The sequence below is a fragment of the Lissotriton vulgaris genome, chromosome 10 (assembly GCF_964263255.1).
Source record: "Lissotriton vulgaris chromosome 10, aLisVul1.2, whole genome shotgun sequence".
Classification (NCBI taxonomy): Eukaryota; Metazoa; Chordata; class Amphibia; order Caudata; family Salamandridae; genus Lissotriton; species Lissotriton vulgaris.
Genome location: NC_141698.1, coordinates 197,769,529 through 197,792,202, shown reverse-complemented (window position 1 = coordinate 197,792,202; position 22,674 = coordinate 197,769,529). Strand labels below are relative to the sequence as shown.

Below are 22,674 nucleotides of genomic sequence, written 5' to 3'. Positions count from 1 at the left end.
GTGAAAATCCGTCCGCCGCTTTTCCGCCGGTAGAAATCCGCCCGCTGGCCTGGCGGGCGGAGCTGGACCGCTAAAATGTGCAGGTGCCTAGGGTCCGTACTAGGGTGCATGCAGAAGCTAGCTTTTCCGCGGCAGACTCTCCGCTATGAAAAGGCTGGCGGGGATTGTGCTTGGGGGCCCGTTGCGGGCCCTACTCGTGTTGGTGCACTGGGGGGGTACCACATGGTACCCCCTACTTTTCACTGCACCAAGTGGTAGGCACAGTACAGAGCCTGCCACGTAGTGCAGTGAAATGCACAATATGCTCGTTTTCGCAACGCAGCGGTGCTGCTACCAGCACCGCCTGCCACAATGTTAACGCTGCGGAATGCGACCGCTGCGGAGGCGGGCCCATCATAATTCAACGGGTGGGACCGCTGGAAGCATGGCGGTTGAACCCAATCCCCGCCATGCGTGCGGCGGTCACATCATAATACCATGGGCGGGTCAGCTGCTCGCATGGCAGTCGGACCCAATCTCCGCTACAGTGATGGACAGAAAAAGTCAGACCACCATCCTAATAGGCCCTAAGGTATTGAAAACTATGGGCCTAATTACGATGGTGGACGGACTTCAGTCCGTCCGCCATCATTTCCTATTTGGGACTGATTGCCTACGAGGCGCAGTCCCACAGTAGGAATTATGATGCATCGCCACTGAGGTGGTCGCATTGCCTATTTTTTGTATTGCAGGATGTGTTGCTGGCTGCAGTACACGCTGCAAGACAAAAAGGGGTCTCCACACATCTCCCTGCACTATGTGACAGGCACCATGCGGTGCCTGCCACATGGTGCAGGGACATATAGGGGAGCACCATAGGTGCCCACCAGTGCCCACAGCATAGGCCAGGGGGGAAGGGGGGATGGCTACAGACCCCCAAAGTCCCTGTCTGCCAGCTTTTCCATGGCGATAAACCGCCATGGAAAGACTGGCGGTTAGGGACATCGTAATCCCTATGGCAGGGCCTGGTAGGCACCGCCATCAATTCATGGATTGTGAGGCCCTCCGTCGCACAGGCGGGCTCAAGGAGCTCGGCGGATGCGTGGCAGTCAGTGTTTTTGACCGCCATCACCTCGCCCACCATCCTAATGTTGCGGCGGTGAAGGTCGTCCCGATGGCGGTGAGACCGCCACAGACAGCCTGCCGGAGGCAGTCCCGCCGCCATAGTAATGACCCCCTATGTACCAAAGTACACTGGGGGGCTTCATGTTTACCAGTTTTCTTTGGCCTCTCTGTGATTACAACCATGTAACTGAAGTTGCCGAGTTTATTGTGCAGCCATAGCCTTTACAATATATAAGCCATCTGCATTCACATAAACGTTCACACATTGACCTGCCCTCTATTATTCACACATTAATATTATTCACACGATCATTATAAGTAACTGAATGAATATTATTAATGCAAGTCTTATATCCTCCTTACGAGTTGCATGTGAATTTGGCAGATTTACCACATGTACCATACAATTACAAGTAAAACCCCATGGCAAAGGGAATTGATGTAAAACCATTTTTCTAGTCAGTAATACCAAACAGAATTTCCAGTTCAGTGGGGTTTAATGCATACATTTCCCGCCTGGTTTGAGTAGGTGATAAATGCATATGCGGGGGATGGAGAGTAGGCGAAGGAAGGGTAAGGTTATTTCTGGCAGGGGGAGCATTCAATGCTCGCCCCTGTCAGAAAAACAATGGAGAATGAGGTTTGGCTACTACTGCATTGAAAGCCTCGGGCAAATTCACCAGGTGGAATTGCTGTATGCTAAAATTGTGTCTCGTTCTCTCGCACCTGAAAAAGACAGGAGTGGGAAAACCAACTCACTTAAAAGCAGGCCGAGCAGAATTCCAGGAGGTAATTCTGCTCCTCCTGGCTCACAATAAGGGACTAAATACATTTTATATCAAAACGGCACAGCTGCGACAAAACAGTTTTGAGTGACTCTCAGGGCCGGACTGGGAACCCAAAGCAGTCCCGGCAATTTTGTTGGACCAGCCCCCCGGGGATTGCAAGTGAGAAGCACTGTTGCTTTTGTAACAAGCATTTGCATTGCAATAGGTCTCGCATTTTCGGAACTTTGACCTATTGGTATTTTAATGACATTGCTTTTATTATTGCAGGTTTTTTAAACCCTTAATAGGCATTGTCATTTACAATGCCAATAGCTCAAAATCTCATAATTGCGAGACCTATTGCTCTGGAATGCTGAAGCAGAGAGCACGGTGTCCCTGAAGTGGACACTGCGTTCAACATTAAAGTTTTTGGAAAAAAAGCTGAAACAGAGTGCGCGGTGTCCCTGAAGTGGGTGCAGTGCTCAGCATTAAAGTTCTTTAAAAAATTCAAAAGCTGAAACAGAAAGCGCGGTGTCCCTGAAGTGAGTGCTGCGCTCAGCATTAAAGTTTTTAAAAAGCTGAAACGGAAAGCACAAGGTCCCGGAAGTGGGCGCTGCGATCAGCTTTAAATGAAAAAAAATTCGCTCTGAGCATTACAGCAGCAGAGATTTTCCTTTCAGTGTGATCCCGCGCCCTATCAACGACCTGACAAGGATCGGTTTGTCTATGCAATAAATCTCAGTGAGTTGGATTAATGAGAAACAGCTATGAGACAGGTCCTCGCCCAAGGGCAGCTTCCCATCGCATGATTTAAGCGCCCCCGTGGTCTTTAGGAGGTGATGATTACAGTAATAGTGCTCAACGACTTATAAAACAGACCGTGTAATGACACAAGTAAAAGGTCCAGTTGTTATGGGAGGTTACAAATGCAGACACGGGAGTACCAAGGAGGGACTACTAAGCCTATTCACAAATGAAAAGCAACGATTTCGCAAGGACAGTAATAGAAGCCAATTAGAAAGAGGCGCGGGAAATGGCCAGAGCTTTTATAATGTACCTCAATACAGTATGCCTCGCAGAGCAGCGCATGTGCTGCCCAGGCTCGACCTAACTAGGGGCTGATATTGTAGCACCGTGGGGCTGATATTGTAGCACCGCTGCAAAACCAGCCCCCTCTGCTGCAAAACCAGCCGCCACCCGTCTAGATTCCCGGGGAATAGCTTGATGCCTGCTACTACCAGTCCGGCCCTGCTGACTCCAATTAAATTCCAAACCCAGTCAAATAGAGAGCAACAGGTCTGCTCTGTGTTTCAATATGCTATGAGCAATGCAACCTAGCATAAGAACTCCTTAAAAGAGTATGTCACAATAATGTATGTGGGGAGGGTTCTCCAATGGGTGGATGACAATAAGATTCTGTCAGACTTCCAGGCGGGCTTCCGGTCGGGAACTGGAACTATTGAACAGGCCTTCAGACTAATGCTCCTGCACTGGAAGGTGGTGGTGCTGGGCAAGGGCAGTCTTTACTTGGCCTTTATAGACCTGAAGACTGCCTTTGACCTGGTACCTAGGGAGGAATTGTGGAGGGTCCTGCAGAACATGGGGTTGCCCCCCTATATTCTGTCGCTCCTAATTAAACTACACACAGGGAATTATGCGCAGGTGCGGTGGGGTACGGGGGGGAAAAGACCGATAGGATTCCGGTGTGCAGGGGTGTCCGCCAGGGATGTGTGCTAACCCCCACCCTATTCTCTTTGTATGTGAATGGGGTGGTGGAGCACTTACAAAAAAAAACAGCCGATGCACTCTCCCTGGCGGGCATCCGGATCCCTACTCTGCTTTTTGCAGATGATACTCTCCTCATTTCGAAGACCCCGCAAGGCCTTCAAAAGCTTCTCCACCGCTTCCAGGAGTTCTGTTCCCTGAGGGGACTGGTGATCAATATTGATAAGACCAAATATTTGGTCATGAATCCCCCCAGGAAATTAGGGCGTCCACCGGTCCTGAATGACTGTCCACTGGAGAAGGTAGCAGAGTTTGATTACCTGGGAATCCGGCTTAGTGACTCCATGAGTTGGACTCCGCATATTAATAAAATGCTTCTCAGCCATAAAAGGGTGGGCGGTGCGTTACTCAGGGAACACTGCTCTTCCCCAAAACATTGCATGGCCCCTGTTATTGATATCTATAAAGCTAGAGGGGTCTCCGCTGTATATGGGGCAGAGCTGTGGGGCACTTGTAATTTGGAGGTATTAGCCAAAGTGGAGAGCAAATTTTTGAAAGAACTGATGGCTCTCCCCTTGAGCACAGCCACAGTTCCCGTACTACTGGACCTGGGATGTAGATCGATTGTGGATCAGGCACGACTACGGCCCCTTTTGTTGTGGGCTCGTTTGTGGAGGGTCCCCGAACTTGCCTCATACGCTGAGGGCCTGTCCGAGGTGATGGCCATGGGGGGTTGGCACAGGGTAAAGTGGTTGAGGGATGTCAAAAGCCTCTTGGGGGAGTTGGGATTGGGCGAAGCATGGGTCACTCGCTCTGCCCCACCCAAAGCCACACTGAAGAAACTGTACTGGGACTGGGTCTCTTCCAAACTCATTAGCAACCCACGACACTGCAATTCCACCGCAGCTTTCCAACGAATCAAAGACGTGGTGGCCTACAAACCCTATCTTGATTTGGTTTCCATCACATTTGATAGGGCATTGTACTTTAGGTTTAGGGTGGGCACCCTACCAGTAGGCAATTTGCAGTTGAGATGGAAATCGACATCCCAGCATTCCCCCTATTGTGCCCTATGTCCCACGCGGGTGGAGACGGTTGCTCACATCCTTTTTGAATGTCCAGACTATTGTAACCCAAGGAAGCGTTGGCTCAAACCAGTGCGCAGATCATTTGGCACCCGCCAATATTCAGTGGCCCTACGTATTCTATTAACATACACTTCCGCCCTTGTAGTTTGTGGCATCTCAAAAAATTTTAAATGGTCTTGGTTGATTCGTTCAAATAGGCTTTCTGTATCAATTTAATTATTTTTTAACTGTATTTATTCCAATATTTTTATCGTCTTTTTTATCTCTTTGGATGTATTGTTATGTGCATTTGGTGAATGCCCTTTTTTAAATATTTGTTGTACTTACTGCTTTTAAGATATTTTTATGTATCGAAATAAAGCATATCAACCAACAAAAAAAATAATGTATGTGTGTGTTTATATGAATGTACCTACGCAGCGCACACGTTCATTCTTCTGACATATTCTTTTAGTGAGTTTTCAAACTCTTGATAGATTATTTTAAACTTTTACTACGCTCATGCCAGACAGACAAGCAAAGTTAATCATACGGAAATGGAACTGCCTACATTTCCACAAACTAAGAGATCAAAAAAAAATATGTTGAATTAGAATCAGAACACGCGTTAATGATCAATGTAATGCTATCTGGGGCAATCCGTTCTATTTCTAACACTCGAAGTTCCTATATTTAACATTATCTATGTAAAATGTCAATTAAATAAATCAAACCTTTTGCTTGCCCCTGATCATGTTGCCTGGTATTTATTATTAAACAATAAAACCGGTAATCTGTCCGTATTCAGTGGCCTCATTCAAGGGTATTTTGTGATTCTTAATAATTAAATTCAATTTGGAAATTGCTTGAGATAACCTTGACGATTTGAATAGTCAGATCATGTTAAAAAAAACATAACTTTGTATCACAGCAAACAAAAAACGCCTAATTTAATCTATTATGCTATGGATGTTAACTCTGAACAAACGTGTTAGTAAAACAAATTAAATCACACACTTGAAAAAACACTTGTGAAGAAGGTCATGCTTGATGTACTGGGCAGTCAACTGTAGGACGTATTCCCACATATGAATATTAATGCTGTATAACAAAATGACCGTGAACTTTAACCCCCGTTTTATTAGGGTTAAGAAGTCCTGCAGACTCCACTGAGCATTTGATCATATACCTGGTGGTATTTTAAAAAGCTCACAGGAGTTTAGCTTCCAATGGTGCAGAAGGTGCAGTGACACCGGGGCCCAGAGGGCTGAAGGGCCCACTGAGAACTGGTCCATGCTGTATTTTAAAATTCAAAAGGCAGGCAGAGGCCCCCCTTTCCTTCCTTGCACTAGGGCCCATGAAACACTGAACGCTTTGGGTGCCACCATATTTGGGAGGCGTCACTTCCTGTCTGACATAGGCCCCTCACATAAACACCATGAAAGGGCAGCAGCAAATCTGCCGCAGCAGAGCCTGTGCTTCATCGGAATCAAATTCAATTTAGGATCTTACGGGCAGTGTGTGGCTTGAGGCACCAAAACCAGGCACCAGGTCTTCCGCTGAGCTTGTTAAAGGGCTTTCTAAAAGACACAGTAGGAAGGAATCCAGATCAAAATAATTCAAATATTTGGATGGTAGCGCCCCATTTAGAGGGTTCTGGTTAACATTATCTTTCTTAAAGTATAATTTCTTTAATGCAGCTGGGGTTTTCTTTTTTCGGGTGTTTGACTTGTTCACAGCTTCTGAGAATCCCAGTTCACCAAAGCTGCATGACTACAAGGCCATCTGAACTGGAGCAGAAACCAAGCAGGAATAGGTATCCACTCACACCTGCCACTTGCCCCTTGGAGTAGGGTGCAACGCCCCTCAGAGGGTCCCATCAGCCCCGTCAGCTTGCTTTCATCACTTCTCTGGCGTTGTGGGTATTTAACACCGGTATTTCATCAGGATTTTACAAACTGCACTGCAAGTTGCAGTGAGTTGCACACATTCAAGTGAATACTACATTAAATAGAACAATGTGGAAAGTGGAAGAAGCCTCTTTTTAATCACATTTTTGGATTTTGGTCAAAATCCAAAATGGATGCAAACGCTCAGGGAACAGTGAATAGAATTAACCCTCCTTGCTGTAGGAAATTATATTCATAATAGGCTACGCACTCTGCCTTAGGGGTTCCCAGGGACAGCTGCCACAATGGGGCTTATTATATCTAAATATTTAAGCAGAGCACCTGAATTGTACATGTTTTAATACAACATGCTCTATTTTATCCCAAATAAATAAATACACTTTTTTTTAATCATAGCAGACAAATCTGTAGTTTCACGCTTAAGTACACTTCCCCAGAAGCCAATCTGCATTTTAAAAAGTGCTCAGTGACACAACAATGAAGAACTGTTTAGGTTTACAAAAAAGATGCATTGGAAACATGTCCTACCTTCTTTAATTGTGAATTATTGATAACGGAAGCAGTGTCCTCTGTTGTCCTTTGCTGGAAAACACACAATTTACACAATGGGCATCAATACTAAAAAAACACAATGGTCACCAATTACTCTTCCATAGCAGTAAATACTTGCAATTTTTTTTTTTTTAAACCTGAAGACGCCACGGTGCATGTGCAATCACAATTACTTAGTGTTGGCCAGGGTCCAAGAATTTGAGGAAAACGCAAAGGTGATAGGAGCACTTCTTGCAAAACCCTAAGCCACTAGCAATCGCACGGGGTGCATTCCATTCCACTGTTTTTTACTCCCAAGGTCACGTCAGACAAAGACCAGTCTTATGCAAAGCAATCCTGGTCCTGCTCTGTGTTTCCCCAGAATGTGATATAAATGTATACAATGGGAAGGCAAAAGTAGAGAAGGTTCATCCTCACTACCTCGACCTGCCACTAGATATCCTCCACTGCAGTCGCCTGCCATTATGTTGCTCAAGGTTAGTTATGTATAATAAGTGAAAGGCAAGGGTTATTTAATTAAAATATGGCCAGGGTACTTAAAATAATCAAAAACAGGTTCTGGTGAGTCCTCCCGGGTGGAATGAAATTGTTGCATTGAGATGGATTGGGTCGAAGTGCATAGAAAAGAATGGGAACTGTGATCTTTGGTGCAATGGGGCGGGGTCAACTAGTCTAGGGGTGGAGACAAAGACAAGCTAAAAAAGAGCCAAATATTATGTCACTAGTTTGTTGGTTTCACCTTCAGGTAAAATGCATTAAAATAATGCATCAAAATAATGCATACACTTTAAATACAAAATAAGTGAAAGTTAAACTAATAGGTGGAACACGCACTCTTTCACATTATTGAATCTCAGTTGGTTAATGCAATCACTGCAGATGTTTGTGTGTTTACCCAGTGAGTCACAGATTTGAAACCGAGTTGCCACACAGTGGAATAGTGACTTGCATATGTATAATGCTACGAGGTCCGCCCTGAACAGAAAACACATATGTAAGTGATTACGGTATTACACACAGTAATAGACAGGCTGACGCAAAATCATTTAGGGCCTTATTTAGAGTTTGGCGGACAGGGTTCTCCATAACAAATGTGGCAGAAACCCATGCCTGCCAAACTGACTGTTCACCCGCTCTATTTAGAGTTGGAGAAGCTGTCATGTTTGTGCTGGCGGGGATCCCGCTGGGTTCACTGGAGCAACATTACAAAGAAGGACTTGGGAGTGTCGGAGTAAGTACATCAGACCATCTTTTCTTTTCTGTTTGGAACCACCTGGGAAAGCCTGATGGTCCCGAAAGGAAAAATGACCCATGCACTTTAGAGTTTCGGGTCCACACCAGGGTAGGAAACCTTCAGGTGTCAAGTTCGTTACTATTTTGTTTTTTTATAAAAATAAACTCTTGCATTGGGAGTTTAGTTTTAAAGAACAAAAACATTTGCTGAGAAGCTGAATTAAACATGACAGCTGCTCAGCAAACTTTTAGTTCCTTTAGGGAAGCTGCCCTGACATTGGTTCCTTTGAAGGCACGGAGATCTTAAATATGGCGAGTGGTAGTCCACCAGGGTGACAGAGGTAATAACCTCCACTATCCTGATAGATGGTGGGCCACCCACTAATCTCTAAATGAGTCCCTTAGGGCCTTATTTTGAAGGCTTGCAACACTTTTATGCCACTGTTGCATCACTTTTTGTGACCCAGCAGCGGCATAAATAATGCGTTACATTGCGCCATATTTACAAAGAGATGTATCTAAGCAGATGTGTCACTTTGTAAATGCCTGCGTTACATTATACCTTCATCAGGTATATACCTTCGTCAGGTATAATGTATGCAGGGTGGGCGTTACCACGCAAAAAAGCCTCGTAGAAGTGGCGTAGTAAAATCTATCATATTTCACTGTGCCACTTCTAGGACGCTGCTGCGTCACAACCTTACATCTGCCTCACAACAGGCGTAAGGGTGACGCAGTGCCATGAGAATAGGGCACCCCCATGCATTGCTGGAGTTGCTTCATGCTTGCGACACAACTCCAGCAATGCGTGACTTTTGCGCCAACAGACATGTCAGGATTCCTGACTTATCTGTCATTCCTTGCTTCATGGAGCGTATGGTCCGAAGTCGGGGTCAGAGTAAAGACAAATCAGACCTGGACTTCGGACCATGTGTGTCTCTGTTCTTTTTCAAATTTGGGTTGACTATATCCTTTATAAGGATCAACAAACAAAAATTACAAAAGTTATATAGGTGGTGTTTTTTTCACCAAAAGAAAGGTGGGTTTCTAATACTCTCCATCGTTTGAATCTCAACATTTGATATCAACAACAGTGACATTAACTTTGAATAAGAATTAGATTTGTCGTAAAAAAGAAAAATAATATTTCTCTATTGGATAACTCAGGAATTGTTATTGTTCACTAGGATCATGAACAACTAAAAACACACAAACAGCCTTGAAGAAGTCCTGTGGGAACGAAACGCGCCGCGTCAGCTATCAACTTGTATTGTGTTTTTAATGAAGTTTAAATGAAGAATCATTAAATAAAGGAATAAAAGAAGGATATTTTCTTACAAGATTCTGAAGTCTCAAACTATTATTTCGGGAGATTATTTCATGTTTGGCAATCATCAATCTAGATATTGTGCTTTTTGGCATTAATCGCTTAAACTTTAGGGTAGGGGCTGAGCTATTCTGTATATTATAAAAGATATGGTCACCTCATTGTTTTGTCTATGTGTCAGTCACGAAGGGCATTTTATGATGGGGCAGCTACTAGGTACATTTAACTCCTAACCAGTTAACAGTAACGTATTGGAAGCCTGTGTGAAGGGAAATATATTTTTTTTCGGTTCAGAGAATTAAATGTAAGAAATACCTAAAGAATCATCAAACCCTGTGGGTTCACCTGTAACTGTAGTCGTACATTGACATTTAAATGTAGGGATCTTTCACAGGGGATTGGGAATCGGAAGACAAGAGTTTTTGGAAATTACCTCCTCTATTTTCTATCCTAATGGTGCACCAATACAGTCTTAACGCAGTTGCCCGGGGGCCCCACGAGCATAGGTGCCCATGCAGACCAGAATTTAACAGTAATTTTCCATTAAACATTTTCATTCCTGCGAGTGGTTGTGTAGGCAGGGCACAGTGCACTGTTTTGCCCGGGGGAGGCGGGGGGGGGGGGGCTATAATGCGGTTAGGACCGCCTTGTTCTTTGTGGTCACATGGGAGTGATATGTCACGTGCAAATAAGTTCGTCTATATCTGTGTTTCGAATGATATACTTGAACATGTGTTTGCATCGTTACGCAACATAAGGTGTGCTGGACATAGTGCAGGAGGGAGGCTGAGTGTGTACATGCCCTCTTGACAATCTGACAGGGTTGATATCACTGTTATGACTGGAATCCAGGTCAGGTCTTGCTCTGGTGTTGTGTATTAGGATGAGCTCTTCCCCAAAAAGAGCTGTGAGGGGTGACACAAGGTCCCTGGCCTCCACTCTTTACCTTTAAAGAAGGGGTCTTATTCAGTGCCTCCTATCAAATCCTCCCCGCGCATTTCTCACGCCAGGGTGCAATAGTTAAGATCTCCTTGAGGGCAATCTTGAACATGCTGCTTTTTTAGTTGGCCGCGAGTTTGGGTCACTCTACAAACTCTACCACAGGACAAAAAGCGTGACACTGCATGCCAAAGGCGCTAATGTGCAGACGCCCAACCAATCTCTAGTGCTCCTCATCTGTTCAATATGTATTTGCAACATTTTGTCGCAAACTTTGCATCGGTCCGACCAAAGAAGATGTGGGAAAAAGTGACTCTTAGCTTCTCCTCCCAATTACCCCCTTTTTAGCTGAGAATATAGCTGAAGTGATGATGGACAAATGAAAAGTCAATGCTTCACACTGAGCCCTTTGGGATTTCATACACTCTTGTAAGTTACAATACTGACATTGCATAACAAAGGAGCTTAAGGACCTTTTGGATAGATGAGCCACAGCTATTGCCAAACCAATCACACTTTCTGCCCTGCCTCAAAGAGCCTAAGGTCTAGAGGACTTTTGTAAGATGAATGTTCTAGGTGGCTACCAAGGCAATATAGTGGGTTGGTGTGCAAAGTATTACATTCTTACCGACTCCTTTAGCCTGCCTTTGGAGGGAGCAGCTGCTTTCGACAGGTAGAGAGCTGATCGCTCTTTCACAGATGGGACGGCTCTGGTCAGCCCTTTTAGATGGATGTGTTGAGCTTCTTCTAAGTGTTCTAAGTGCGGCAATGCCTTACTATCTGAAACAAATGAGGAAAAGCAAAACATTTAAATTTAAATTTAATTTTTTTATAAACATTAGTACGTTTTTCTGTGTCAGCATCCCCTTAGGATACATCCATATTAAAGAACTGTCACATTGATTCACAGTTAATGTCATCGTCCGTAAATCATATAAGATATATAATGTTTTGGCCCATCCTTTATACCTTTCATGGAAGACCAGGTTTCTTATCAACCTATTTCTATTTCCCCAACTCTCGCTGGATACTTATCCAATTGACAAAGTCCCAGGCGAAAAGTTTCAACCATTGTCCCCACACCTACTCTTCTTTTTGGAGGTTTCCCCTTCTTATATAGGTTTAATTGTTTCCACTGCCTTACACCAATCTATGTTAACATTTCATGATTCTATTGACAGAGGTACAGGGCTTCCAGACAGGCACACAATGGCTTTGTGTTTGGCTGTGAACACTACATCATCATATATCCTACCTAGAGATTTTAGCATCATACCAAAATCCTAAAACCACCAAATCCACAAGCAGCTCTGCAAATGCAAGATCTAAGCACCTTAGCCTAAAATGACAGTAGCTTTAAACATAAAAAGTAAATATATATGTGCATCTTCCTGTCCGTAACCCCAGAGGCACTTCTCTGTTGAAACCGATCCAAACATTTGGTCCTGCACCTTGGTCTAGTAAACCCTATGAAGCACTAGTCTAAAGTCTGATCTTATAACTGCTTCTCTTGGCTATTTCTGTGCTTTCATCTAATCGTCCTCATCTAGGTGGCCCGCATCAATTCCCCAATTCAGCTTTAATTTGTGAAACAGAGAAGGTGCCTTGCACACTAATGTATTATATATGACGAAATAGAACTTTTGAGTATCCTCCTTGGTATTACACGAACCACCATAGGGGAGTCTTACAATAGGGTCCCGCATATACCTACATGTTTCCCTATAGCATGGCATTTTAGGAGATTTTTTATTTTTTTATTTTAGGAGATATTTAAATATTGTGTATTGGACATGCCATCTACTTCTTTCAATTGTGCAGACTGCATCATACAACCATGGACGCCGTACGTCTTCCAGCTTCATTATGCCAATTGTCTCCTAGCTGGTAAGCCCTACCGTCCATGTAGTTATCTTACGCGGCTGCCCAGCCATAATGGTATCCCTACTGTTTTGTTTTTTCAATCACTTTCTCTTCTGGCTTCTCTCTAAACTCAAATGACTGTGATGGTCAGCGAAGGGAGTTGCGCTTTCGTATTACGGTCATATACCCAGTGAATATATCCTTTATTCCCCATTACCCACCTGCTGATACTCACGGGTGGTACACCTTTTCTATGTCGAAAAAGCTCACTCATTAACAGGGCCGCCTTTAGGGCAGTGCGACCGGTGCGGCCGCACTTGACGCTGACCTGTGGAGGGGCGCCAACCTCAGGGGGCCGCTGTGTGTTGCAATATCTTATGACTGGAGAGAGGAGGGGCATTTTTGCCCGGTGGCAGTGACAGAATCTGAGGAGGCAGTCATGGGGTGTTGGGGGGGGGGGCGCCAAAATTGAATGTCGCACCAGGAGCCACCAGCGCTAAAGCTAGTTCTGCTCATTAACATTAACTAAATGAATGTCCAATAAAATTGTCTATTTTATATACATTCCATAATGATGTTTCTAGCGAGATCCTCTGAATTCCTCCATTTCAAAGCATGAAATGTTCATTTCTGGAGACATGTGGGCGTACCACGTTGAGAACAGTATACAGCAGTTTTGCCACAGTAATATCAGCCGAGGACGGTGGATTGGGCAGTTTAAATACCTAACCATTTCGTTTTCAATAACACTCGCTAACAAAGGAAAGGCTTGGAGGACAGAGTGGCCAGTTCTATAAGGAGGAAGGTTTCAGTAGTGTAAAGCATGAGACAAAAGTTTCCATTGCTGGCAGCCATATTTGGTGAGGTTTAAATACATTTTTACATTCATTCCAAAGCGTGGTAAGGTTCCATGAATGAACCCCTCTCATCACTGTTTGCGGACTAGCCTGAGCACGGTTCCAGTGTGGAAGACATGCTTTCAGAATGTAAACTCTGAGGGACAGATTTACAAGCCCCTTGCCACAATTTTGCGCTGCTGTTGCGTCACTTTTGTGATGCAGGGGTGTTGTAAAAAACGCAGCCAATTTACAACGTGATCCATCTTAGGAGATGTGTCATGTTGTAAAGCCCTGCGTCACATTATACCTGCATCAGGTATAATGTATGCAGGGTGGGCATTCCCATGCAGGAAAGCCTTGTAAAAGTGACGCAGTGAAATCTACAAGAGTTCACTGCATGACTTCTAGGACGCCACTGCGTCAAAACCTTACGCCTGCTTGAAGCAGGTGTAAGGAGTGACGCAGTGTAGTGGGAATAGGCCGCAAAATGTATTGCTGAGTTGTGTTGTGACACGACTCCAGCAATGCAAGACTTTTGCCCCAATAGATTTATCAGAATTTCTGATGCATCTGTCAATCCTTGTGCCATTGTACGCCATATTGTAAATACGGCGCATCCATGGTGGCGCAAGGGTTTCTCATGGTGGCGCGGGGAAAGTGACGCATCTCTACAGATGCGTCACTTTCTTATAAATCTGCCCCTGGATCCTTTACTTGTTATAATGGAACTTTTGACTACAATGAAGCCTTTGGCAAGACAAGTCCTTCGTGGTTTAATCTTTGCAGGATTTTGATTGACAGTGAGCAGGAAATGGCCGTTTTTACCACAATCATGTCCTTTCCATGTGTTTTACATAACCGGTGTTGCTATTTCCAAATGTAATGGCACTCAGTTTACTGACCTCAGAAAGGTGGAAGGCTAAACTTGCCTTGCTGGGATTCAGATTTGAGCACTGCAGGCCACGCATTTGTCAGCAGTGAGGGTTCCACTCACTGAGCCATAACCCAGGGATAGGAGGCTGCTGAGGGTTGAACAATGACGTCAACCAAGTGATGTCATCAGTTTACAATTAGGACTGGCATTTTGGTGAACTGATGAGTAAGCACCCAACTTCCACCTGTGTGTTGCATACAGGATAGATGATGTGGAAGTGGAACACAAGTTCTCTTTATCACCTTGCGCCACATTTGTCGACATGGGCACACATAGAGTGGAGCTCTAGATGATATCCAAGCATCCGCCCATCCGTCAGTCAACCCACCAATGCACGCATCAGCTCAACCACCTATCTGCACACTTAAACCATGTGCGCTTCTGTTCATTTATTCATACCACCTATCTAACTGTTGTCTATCCATCCATCCACAAAAATATACCTGGGATAGAAACCACTCGATAAAATAAGAGAACTAAGACACATGTAAACATACCCATGATGCTATACCATACCGGGCGTACAGAACCCCATGCCTGAGATACACAAAGCTAAAAAGAGCAGCCATAAAGGCAACTCTAGGGGCCCGACCTATCACATGACAAAATGATCATCACCTCCGTCTATTCAATGGCTAATTATGGGCATGCGCCAACCGAAGAAGCAGCAGCCAGTCATTCTCGTAAACTGAGCACAAACAGTGGTGTGACATCAACTGAAACCAGTGGACTTATCCTATGCATACCACTGGATTTGTTCCCAGTTATGTCCTATGTTTCACACTGGGTCCATCTGATACATGGCTTAGAAGGAGCTGGTGATCCTGCTCTATTTATGTTATGGGCTTTTATATGGCGCTAAAACAAGACTGGGCAAACCAGTTGCTTGTTGAAGCTGGGTTTATAGTCTCTGTTTTTTTATGTGAGGATTGAGCCTTGACTTATTTACTGAATATGATTAGCAGTGTTTAAGCTTTCAAATAATAAGTGTAGGGACCCTAAGGTTTTCTCAGCAGCCCACGGCCTACACAGCCGAATGTGGGGTTATCGACAGCTTAACCTTGAGCGCACTTCATGCCCTTTCCTTCCACCTCCATACACTTCCTGTCTCTTTATCTCACTCTCGCTGGCTCTTTTTCATCCCTGAGTCCCCCCTTTGCAATAGTTTTTCTATATTTCCTTCCCCTTATTTCTCCGCTTTCTGTCTTCTCCCTCTTGCTCTGTGTCAAAGTCTCATGATGAACAATACGTTTTGGTCGCAAAAATAAGTGCTGCTGCCTTTCACCTGAATCTAGCGGCACTGTTTAGGCACTGGTTATTGAAATCATGGATTTAAAGTCAACACAATGTCAAGGACAGCCGCGGTAATATCATACACCCTTTGACTCTGATCAAATAATAGGGCTGGTCTCTTTCTCTCACTGTTAGCGCTTTAAAAGTCCACTTTTTGCTGCTGATGATAAGCTGGTAGCAGGGCCTTAAGTGGTCCGGATCTCACCGGTGCTGATCACCGGCAGTTTTTTATAGGGGGCCTCGAAACGGGCCTCTAACGGGCTCTGTTTTGTGCCCTGGCACAGGTGGTCTGTTTTTTTTCCGGACTGCAGTGACAGAAGGCACATGGATGTGCGCCTGCTCACACTGCTCACTTCTCACTAGTTGAGAAGTTAGGTCATGCCAGTTGAGCGTTGTAGGGGAAGGGAAATCCTTTCAAAAGAGTCATTATCTCTCCGGATTTCCCTTCGCTTTTTGAAACTCAGGAGCAGCAACATGGTTGTGGTGTCACCAGGGCTTTAAATGGAAGCTTTTTCAATATTATATACAAGTCATAGTTGCTGCTTATTTATTTTATGCAACTAACAAGCATTGACAAAGCCAATAGTCCTGACTTGTTGTAGGTATGATGTTACTTCTTGTATCATATATCTGGATGCAATGACAGAAACAGCAAAATACAAGCACACTACGCTAATCACAGATTTTTAGCTTACATGTTTTTAAGCCACGCCCTTAATTACATTGGCCACGCCACTTTGAGAGACACCACAGTTTTTCATCCCACTGAAGCCCTGGCGGGGAGTATTGGCAAAAAGTAAATATGTATTTTTAAGCCCTGCTTACTCTCTTGCCCATGTTGCTTCCTTCATGACCTCTGATATCACCAGCGGCAGAGCCAGTGGAAGGCCACCCAGAGGACTTGACACATTAGAATGGGTGGCTTGCAGAGCTCTTGAAAGTCCGCTTCAGATGAAAAGTTAGAAAGAAAGCACTATTGAGTAGTACGCGGCAACCAATTTGAAGTTTGATTAAATTCTTTGGACACTATTGTTATTTTTTTTTGTTTCAATTTTATATAGCGCAAACTTGACCCGAAGGTATCAGAGTGCTTTCTATCACCAGCGGCCCATGCAGTATTGGGGGGGGGATGATTCAACAAAATTGAATAAATAATTCATTTTCCCTCGATGTTTTAGGATTTTAGGAACCCCCCCCCCCCATCCAGTGGTGCTGGAACACTTTTCAGACTGGGGGTGTTGTGATCAATGGGACATCACTGAAGTCATAGGAACTGTGAAAAATCCCAGCGGCACACAAAGAACAGCTGCAGTAAATGAGCCATGCTCAGTCGGCAGACGAATGGTAAGTGTGGTATGTAGTCAGTGGTGCATTTCGGAGCACTGGTGGGGTAGTGCACTGTCATTTAGAGACGATTCAGAAAAGGGGGTGGTGATGAACAGAGTGTCTGAATTAAGCAGACCACTCTAACTCAGTCCAAAGATCAGGGCTTGATCCATCACCACCCCCTTTTCCCCCCTTTTCTGAGTCATTTAGAGACAGCACGCTTTCCTTTGAAATAGCCACTAGATTTGTATAGGCATGCGTTTTTGCTAGAAAAACTATTTAGCGCACAATATGTTAAATTGGGTTTAGTGACTATCATTTGTGCATCACCAAGTTCAGTGGCTTGATTTGTTCCTATTAAATGTTTACGTTTTGTTGCTATCACACTCCATAATTATAAAAAAGTGCTTTATTTGTGCCTTACTAATTGCTGATATTTTTGGAAATATTTGTATATTTCATTTGCATGGTGTGTACTCCATCAAGACTGTCACCTAGGTCACCTAAAATCCTTTCACTTTGCAGTCAGAGAAATACAAGTAACCAACAGTTTCTAAATAAGCAGCAATTGGAAGGCATAGCCTGACATTTGAAGTTTGTCTTTGAACGAACAGCAATGGCGACACAATAAACACAACATTTAAAGGCATAGTAGACAAAGTAAACACACAATTTAAAGGCATCGTTAATGCTCATACACTTTCCAAACTCCAGCATGTTTGTTTTTGGAGGGGGGCTGCTGCAGCACCCCCTTCACCCCTTCTTCCAGTCATGGCAGGGGTAAAGAAGACAGGGTCTTTGGAAGCAAAATATAATGTCTATATATAGACAACTGTTCAGTCTACTTTTAATTCTGCTCTTGCTATTTTCGCTGGACTTTTGTCGGCTTTTAGTTAATTTAAAAAAAAAACTTTGGGTTTTAATATGAACATCTTTTGTGAACCCCATAGATTAAAAGCCTATCTGTGGCATATAGTATGTTTCTATGCTCCAGTCACAGTCTGGAGTGATTTCACAACCTACAGCCTTCTTCCTGGAGTGATATCCAGACTGATACAGGAGGTGTGGTCCGTGGACGGCTGTCACAGTGTGTCAGGCTGCATGGTTCAACCTGAAATGAGGCTGTTGTAGTCGCTGTCTGATATCTGAGTCCTCGAGTAATATCACAGTCAGATGGTTGGTTGCTAGGCACAAGTAACACTATCATGGCACCTTCGTGGCATGACATCACAGTGTAGTGTGAAGTGTCTGTGGTGATTTCACAGCCTGGCATCTGGCTCCTCGAGTGATGTCACGCTCAGATGGTTGGTGTCTGCGGAAAGGTCACAGCCTGACGTCATGCTCCTGGGTCGATATCACAATGAGAAGTTTTTTTGTGCATTAATAGAAATGTGTGTTATTAAGAATGTGCAAAATAGTAATCTACACTCAAAAATTCTTTCTGTACACTAGCATGTTATTATCTTTGAAAACAATTTCAGGTGACCTGTTAAAATGCAATTTCTTGGCTTCTGCTAAGGAAGTCTCAGCTAGGTCTCTGTGCCGTCTTGTTCACAATGGATATTTCATCATGTCACATTCACTATTTATTATTTCTGCGGCACACAATCAAGCAAGTTGTGTGTTTGTTTCCAAATGACACTGTTCTCGAAATACTCTCTAGCATGGGCTCGGTGGTGTATCTTTTCTTCAAGGCTCTGTCGCCTGCACACTGTATGCATTTCATTCTTTCACAATTGTGCACTGTTGTTTTGTAACTAGTTTCTTCTAACATCTCCGGATGCCATTAGCTCAGAGGGGACTGGATCAATATTTAATTAGTGGGATAGTGTTTAGGTGGTAAGGCTGTATGATGCTCTTTAATCTAATGTTCTGATTTGTTGAAAGTGTATACCTTCTGTTCACACCTTGATGAATCTGCACTTTCCATTTATACTATGAGACGATTTCCTAAAAAAAACCTCAAATTTGGGGTGAGCCAGCTGACTTTCTGATGCTATTAGGGATACTGTCCCATTCAAATTGATTTTGCTGCTCATTTAGAACTTAGATCGTTTTTCTATTTGCTTAATGTTCTGTATAGTCCTATTACCGATGGCCTTCATGGCAATGACTTTAAGACACCGCCGTGAGAGTGTCAAAACAAAAGCCGCCTGCGCCACACACCACCAAAGGTAATCAGGCCCAAGTTAGTGGTGTATCCATTGTGTCCTGGGCCCTCCTGGCAGAAAAGGAAGGGCCCCGGGCCCCTTTCCAAACTGGGCATATAGCAATAACCAGGGTTCACTGGAGGCCTCAGGCCTATGGACCATGCTGCCACTGCACCTGATGCACCCATGGACGCCACACCATTGCATACAGTAATCGCCCAAGCCGCTTCAAATAAGGGACGTAGAGTCACTTCGTTAAAGGTAATGAGGATGATGGGTCCAGATGAAGAGTGTGCCAGCACAGATTTGAATATGATGCATTTAAGCGGAAGGGAGAATCTCAAAATCATAAATTGGAGGAGGACTACTTTAGGGACAGCGTTAAATAAGTGGTTTGACCCGAAATCTCTCGGATCTGTTGGGAGCAAAAATATAAATTTTATAGGTGAAGATATTCTGATGTGTTTTAAATCACACTCTTTATTTTGTTATTACAAGTGCATTCTAACATGTGAGCAAATGGCCCAAAGACAATACTCACTACTCGCGTGCAATAACTTTTTACAAGCAAGTAGTGACGTCACAATGCCTGGCCCTTCAGGGAGCACTTTCCCTCAGAATCTGTGAGGGTAATGGTTCCAGTCACCTGGACACACTCTGCGCCCGAAGCAGGAACGTAAAAACAAACACCCTCCTTCTCCGGAGTTCTGCAGTCCATCTGCCTCGCTGACTCTGCCCCTTGTTCCAGCTTTACTTAACTCTGCCTGGATTACACAGGGCGTCACTCCTGTTCTTATGAAAAACCCGAGGCCGCAGAACTCACAGCAGGAGCTAAATGCACGATATTTCAGTGCTCTGGGACAAAGAATGATATAAAAAATAAGCCCTGAAGTAAATGCACCCACCTGCTGGCTTCCATCGCCGCTCCGGAGTGTGCCTTTGCTGACTGCCTCCGACCACCATCAGCGGTCGAGTGACTGGCCGCGCGCCTGTAGAACAGGAGCTGCTAGCTCAGCAGCAGCCCGTGCGCAGCCGGCGGCCAAGGGCTTGTCATCGGAAGTCATATCCGAAAACACTGTCCGGCCCAACATACAAAGCGGCTAAGCCAGCGACAAGCCCCCTCTCTCGCTCTCTGTTCTGCCTGGCAGTACATACAGCCCTAAAACCCAGATAGGATGTGGCTTATCGGCCAGAATTGCCAGCTCCGGAGCTCGGGCGTCGGCTGTACATCCTGTCATTCTGGGCAAATTACTTAACCTCCCAATGCCTACCAGAAATGAATGTGTCCCTGTGTAACATAACTGGTGCTCGTGTAAAACCCCCAAATACCTTCGGGTCGAGTTTGCGCTACATAAAATGAAGAAAAAAAAACACGGGTTCGTCTTTATTGTTTCCCGGTGTGTAAAATTGTAATGCTTTCGGTTCCCTCTACAAGTTTTTCTAAGAGAGAATGGTAGGCAAAGAAACACACTGACTATGTCAGTATTACCTCTGGATGGGTGTATAGGATAAGGTCAAAACGTTGGGCCATCTTTTGGAAACTAACCATTCACCTACCGTGGTAATGGAGCATATGTAATTTCTCCAACACTTGGTGCCATCAGAGCTGGTTTACAATAAGCACTGGGAAAGCCAATAGGCCTTGCTTTCATTGTGTGCCCTTAATTAAAACTTTAAAAATTCCACTGCGCTGAACTGAGTCGACAGTGTTTGCTTTCTGTTTAGAATTCATCTATAAGATAAAAAAAAGTTAACGTGTGATGAGTTAGTGTTCTTTTGAGACAGAAAATAGTCCCTCGAATCTTGCAAAGCAAGCACTCCACAGGAGGTGGAATGATACACCAAAAAGCCATTAGCAGAAGGTTAAGAAGTCGAACTTCTCTGAGGATGAGTTAGGTCCCACTCTATGTAAATGTTGAAAAAGTGGAAACAATAGGTCACTGACAGCTGTTAGTGCTTTAAATGGGCAGGTACTGTTCGGTACTGAGTACCTGCACTTCCTTTATTTGAAAGGGAGAGGGCCTGCACTTCTCGACACTGCTGCAATACATTTAATAGGAGGTGCCAACACCTCTCAGGATATGGCAGGTATTCTAAATAGCGAGTGCCTGCACGTCTTCATTTATTTTTAAAATCACTGGCTGTACCACAAAGTTGAGTTTTTCTGCTGTCTGAAAGGGAATGGGCCACATATGATGCTTTTTCACTGCTGGCTCTCCTAACACCAGCTTTGGGGAGGAACGAACAGTCCCAAGTCAAGGAGGGATGTCAGGAATGTCAGGAATGTCCCCTTGTCCTTCACCCCGAGTAAGAAAAGTGCCCTGCTGACACCCAAGCATGACTAGGCCTTCCATAGGGTGAGCTCAGCAGTCAGTCTGATAGCACCTGATATGGTGGGGCCAAATCACAAAAATTAGACAGAAATATTGCCTTTTGTCTTAGTACAGGGAGCATTCAAGAGATAAAATGTAATTTTACTTGGAGAACTGAACATGGTTACATCATTCCTGTAACGCAAGGGCTGACTGGCAGGGAGCAGTCAGGCTCTTTTACACATTGGGAGGCTCAGGAATTTTTCTCAGATAAACGAGTACACATTTCCAGGGCTATGTGAGGCTGTCCACTTAGTATAGGTGGCACGTGACCAGGAATGAGCCATTCCAATGCTTGTGTTAGCAGTTTAGTAGAGAGGCTCTCTCAGTTTATAACCTGGCAGAGGATTTCAAGACTTGGGTGGGTCGGGCCGTTGCTCTTTGACCCACCCAATCAAGTGACTCCTGTGGGCCGGAGGGATGAGTGTCCCAAATTATGCCTCCTTGCTATCCACCATCCTCGTTGTAATGGATGCTTGCTTGGCAGCTCTCGTAAAGTAAAAACACTTGGCATGCAATGGGAACCATAGTGTCACACATTCCATAAAACATACAACACACAGTGGGATTGTTCGCTTGAGCACAGCAGGTATGATATTATCTCTATTGCTATTAATACCCTAATCCGTTGCACTTATATTTTCGATCTCAGAACTCTGAAATGCTGAGTCAGTCCTGCAGTTATCCAGATCGTTGACCCGTGATTTACATCCACATTTTTAAATGGAGTCCAATCCACTGAGAGGTTTACCACTGAAAACTCTCTTCTGTGTCCAGGATACCTGAAGAGAAGCTAAGAATGGTTCTGCACCTTTAGCACCGGCAGACTCACTTCCAATCTATATTTACGGGCCTCTGGCTCGTGCATCTGTCATCGGGAGTTAGCATCAGACGTGGTCGGCCACATCCCAGTCCCTCCCCTATTATGTCACAGCAGTAACATCTCACCCCTAACAAAGAGATCACCGTGCGCTGGCGCCACTCACGCGGCCTGCCCTGTCGCATCCACACAGATGGCTAAGCACGGAGAATAGGTGGCTGAGTAGTCAATGTGCGGGCTAACTCCACCACAGGGCACCAGGCTGGTCCGGTGAAGTCAACCAGGGTCGGCCTGGGCCAGAAAATAGACCCTGCAGCAAAATAAAAGTGCCTATTACTGACTTGGATAGCTAAAAAGTGGCCTGTGTTTGAAATCAGGTTCGTTTGGAACTTATAGAGACATCTAAGTGTTTTTCTAAGCTATGGAAGATTGCAAGGGTTTGAGCTTGCTGCA

General features: G+C 44.5%; 1 protein-coding gene across 2 annotated transcripts in view; it reads right to left on the bottom strand.

Annotated features, from left to right (window-relative positions):
• Positions 1–22,674, bottom strand: part of LOC147684975 (xin actin-binding repeat-containing protein 1-like) — a 51,568-nt gene that overhangs the window by 10,497 nt on the left and 18,397 nt on the right. The window contains exons 2-3 of one of the 2 annotated variants that reach the window (XM_086940873.1): positions 11,253–11,404; positions 7,102–7,155 (exon numbers count right to left, since the gene is read on the bottom strand). The gene's annotated coding sequence lies outside the window, so the exon portion shown is untranslated. Of the gene's footprint in view, positions 1–7,101; positions 7,156–11,252; positions 11,405–22,674 lie in introns of those variants that run through there. The other variant, XM_086940874.1, reaches the window with a different exon arrangement.